Below are 4,777 nucleotides of genomic sequence, written 5' to 3'. Positions count from 1 at the left end.
TCCGACCCTGGTGAGGCACTGTCTACCACATGGGGGAGCCGGATCCATACATAATGTATGCACTGAGCTATACCTGCAGGACGGCCCCACAGAAACAGTTGCTTAGCTGTGGTCGACAGTACACTAGACCAGTGAGACCGGAGATAAGGAACAACACCACCAACCTTGTACCATGGGTCACAAAAGTATCATTGCACAATATGCATGAAACATTTGGGAACACAGAACGAAGGTTACTGAAATATTAGTGTCCTACCTGCCACATGTTGGTAGCCCTGATGTCGGAAGGTGTCATATATCGCCAGCTAGCAATATCCTCTTGCAAACATGTAACAAATGTTATGTTTATACAGACATTATTAATACACAGTGAGTCGTTGGTAATGGCATACCAACCCTCCCTCAGCATCAGCAGTAGGTCGAATGTTGTCGGTAGGCATCGGACTCCCTGTGCACCGGTACTTTTGCGACTCATATTACCTCAAACAGTTACATAAAAGTGCTGTATTTAGTCTGTACAAAAATTCATAGATCCTTTCTCAATAATACACTGTCTATCCCATAATGTAACTATGATTTGCACGTAACTTGTTCCTCTTATTATTATTTTATCACATCAAGGTTTTACCCTGTACCTGAAAGTGATAAAATTTGTTGTAGTCTCTCTCTCTCTCTCTCTCTCTCTCTCTCTCTCTCTCTCTCTCTCTCTCTCTCTCTCTCTCCTACGGATATTATACTTGAGATAGATAGAGAGAGAGAGAGAGAGAGGAGGGGGGACGATCCTATACATCAGTATGTCCTGTTGAACTAGAAGGCACTCAGAGAAAGCATACCTCCGCCAGTGCCATTGCCATTAAAAAGGATGCGGATCCGGATCCGTGGAGAAATTGCTTGGAATACATAGGATCCGGATCCGCCCCCAAATATAATCAATTGTTCCTTGACCCATGGCCCACTCTTCCACAAAACTTCATTTATATCCACTGAGATCTTTTGGAGGAATTGTGCCGAATACATTGGATCCGGATCAGGATCAGGATCCGCACCAAAATTTGATCAGTTCTTTCTTGGCCCATGGCCCACCCTTCCACAAAATTTCATTGAAATTCATTCAGAACTTTTGGCGATATCATGTGGACAGACAAAAAAACAAACCTAGGTGAATACATAACCTCCTCCAACTTCGTTGGCGGAGGCACTTATCCGCAAGGTATATATATATATATATATATATATATATATATATATATATATATATATATATATATATAAGCAGGAGGACGTATACTGTATACTATTCCGAAAGTTACCTCCGACCTAAAAGAAAAAAAAAATAGCCTTGTCCCATTACTCTCTCTTTTTACAGAAGAGATAAGATATACTCTTCTGTGTTACTGATACAAAACATGCCGGGAATTAAGCGATATAAGTAGCATAAGAGAAAATGTCAAGATCCAATAATTATATCGCTATGGAAAAAGCGTTACGACGCCTCCTGCTCCACTTAGAGAAGGTGCAGTTGGCCAATGTAGGATTTTGGGATAGTGTCTGTGTTCAGTGGAGGTCTGGCTACAATTTCCGACGTTCATGCATCACAGTTACTTGGTCTACCTATCTATCCATCTACCGCCAGATGCCTTAATCCTGTAAGGAGTGGCCACAAACAAATCGCCTTCATGTCACCCTGTCCCCTGGCATTATGCTTCCCTCACCCCAGTTCACAACTCCCGTTCTCATATATCTCTCCACTCCATCCATCTCATCCTCGGCCTTCCCCTCCCTCTTGGTCATTTCACATACTATTTGACTACTTCGTTCATGTCAGTACCACCCAAAATTCGGGATTAGGTCATGGCTGTCAAGTGTACGAAGTGCTAGACCTCTGCTGCACACTGATGTTGTCCCAGATTCACATGTTCCCAACTGTACACATACATCCTCGGTGGCATGCAATAGGCTTCGTGGCACCTCGTTTTTAGTGATTTATTTTCCGTATTGTATCGTAGAATTCTCCCGTGCGCAGTTAACATCGTTTTTAATATAGACATATTTTGCAGCTGAGGTGTAACGTGCAGAATCAGTCGCTAAGGAAGAAGCATTACGAAAGGCAATTAGAATACAACAAGTGGTTAAGAAATTTACTCCAAAACGTAACACTAACCTCGTACAGAATAAATTGCTAAGGAAGAGGTGTTACGAAAGGTACTTATAATACAAATTATGGTTAAGAAATTGTATCTGAGATGCAACGCGCAGAATCAATCGATAAGGAAGAGACGTTAAGAAAAGCACTTACAAAACGACACATGGGTAGGAAAAAAACGTCAAAACTGGCAAAACTAACCTCGTACAGAATAAATAACTATGGAAAAGGGGCTACGACAGGCACTTAGAATACAACACATGGTTAAGAAATTGACTTCAAGCCTAACACTAACCTCGTCATGCCAAACCGCCTCTTGCCGCAGATGCACTGATGGTAAGTCGACTCCGAAGCTGATAATATGGAGTGAGGACGGGCTGGTGGGAAAGGGATGGGGGTGGGGGTAGTGGTGGGGGACGGGTTGAGGTGGGGATGGGGTGGGGGTAGGGGAGGGATGGGGATGGGATGAGAGTGGGAAGGAATGGGGTGGGGGTAGTGGTGGGGGATAGGGTGGGTTGGGACGGGGGTGGGAAGGGGATAGGGGTGGGGAGAGAGTAAGGGCCTGTGGATGTCATCGGGTGGGTTTTAGGCATATTCACTCTGATGACGCACTTTCTTCAATTATTTATTTATTTATATTTTTTTCTCCATCTTCACACAAGAATCATTTTGTTTTCATCTGACGGAACTAGACCATTCGAATTAACCACTTCACTTCGATGACATACTTTTATTTATTTATTTATTTATTTGTGGCTTTCCCAAAGTATACTGTATACAATAGTCGGTTCCTTTCATCTGACAGAACTGGGTCATTAACACACCCTAAATATTAAAGGGATTAATTCCCGAGCTAGACCTCATCAGATCATATAGCCCTGCTAGGGTTACAGGAGAGCGCTACCCCTCCCAGCACGGCAGCCTCCGGGCGGGGCGCGAACTCGCAACCTCACGATTACGAGCCCGACACCCTACCACCGAGCAACCGCGCTCCCCGCCCTAAATACTAGGTCATGGTTGTACTAATTTCGATACACCCTGGTCATGGGGAAGGATTGAATCTCCTTGGTTACTAGTCAGATCAACCCTCCGTTCTTACTAAATTCGAGTCTTCCTGGTTATGAGGCAGAGGTGAGTCTCCTTGGTTACTAGTCAGATCGACCCTCCAGTCTAACTAAAGTCGATGTACCCTGGTTATAAGGTAGGACTGAATCTCCTTGGTTACCAGTCAAATGAACCGTCCAGTCTGACTAAACCTGGCCATCTACTGAGCTGAAAGGGGTAAGGAATCTTTGCCAATGTAGATGAAACGCCTGCGAGAGACTTTTCGAAGTGGAGAGATAATAGTTCTTTTAGGTTAACTTGGCAAGGATTTTCGTCCCTTTTCTGCTTATTTCATGAAGCCCAGTGGCAGAAAAAAACGATACTATCACTCTACCTACTTCCCATACCACTTCTGCGTATCTAGCATCATGTTCCAGTGTTAATCTAATATTGCAGCTCTGCATTACAGAAGGGCAGATGTCAATTTTAGGCCAAGTTAAGGTAAAATGAGTTTAGTTGCATGCCTCTTTAATCCTTTCAGTACGAGACATCGTTTCAGCGATGAAAGAAAAAAAAAAGCATTGTCTGGTTTTAACAAGAAAACACTATAAAGAAACGTGATTGTACTAGAGAGGTTATTATTATTATTATTATTAGTAGTAGTAGTAGTAGTGGTGGTGGTGGTGGTGGTAGTAGTGGCACCAGTTGCTGTAGCTTTAGCAGTAGTGGTGGTGGTGGTATTAGTAGTAGTGGTACCAGTAGAAGTAGTAATGGTGGTGGCGCTGGCAGGAGTGGTGGTGGTAGTAGTACTAGCAGTAGTAGTAGTAGTTGTTGTTGTTGTGGTGGTAGTGGTGTTAATAGTAGTAGTAGTAGTAGTAATAGTAGTAGTAGTTGTTTTTGTTGTTATACCCTCTCTGACTTTTCCCAGTGACGTTTGTCTCTGACCTATTCTCTCAAGACTGAATTACTTCACTATGCTGTCCCTCAACCCGTCCACGACGTTTGGTCGAAATCGGATCAAAACTGAGCTGATCTAATCCTTGTCCTCTGACCTATGCCGTGGGTCAAAATTTAACCACTTGTTCTATTGATGATCCTCAGTCATTACGCCAAATTTGATGCAATTCCTTCCAAAATAATTTCCATAATCTTGCTAAAAGGCAGACAGACAGACACAGACAGACAGACACAGACAGACAGACAGACAGACAGAGAGAAGCCACGCCAGAGCTGGCAGTGCAAGGACTGTCAACAAGTGTTCTCAAAGCACACAGACTTTTTAAACCACGTGCGTGAGGTCTGTACGGAGGTCAGCCCCAGCAACAAGCCGTCTGTACCCCGAGGTCGCAACTTCAAATGTCAGGAGCCGGGATGCAACCACCTCTCTCTCTACCAGGTAAAGCTGTTGTTCCGTCACATGGAGGAGGTGCACAAGATCATAGTGCCCAAGGAGTTCAAGACATTCAAGAGTCTCAACTTGTTCTACCAGTGGCTGACGGACGAGCATGAGTTAAAAATGCTAGTTCATAATAGCTTATAATGTACAGCCATGAGCAGAAGTTAGGTGACACTTCTTTGGCAGCTCTGACA

This window comes from Coenobita brevimanus, chromosome 38, assembly GCF_032717465.1.
Source record: "Coenobita brevimanus isolate Jiangsu-jjx chromosome 38, ASM3271746v2, whole genome shotgun sequence".
Taxonomy (NCBI): domain Eukaryota; kingdom Metazoa; phylum Arthropoda; class Malacostraca; order Decapoda; family Coenobitidae; genus Coenobita; species Coenobita brevimanus.
This window is presented reverse-complemented; position numbering follows the sequence as displayed.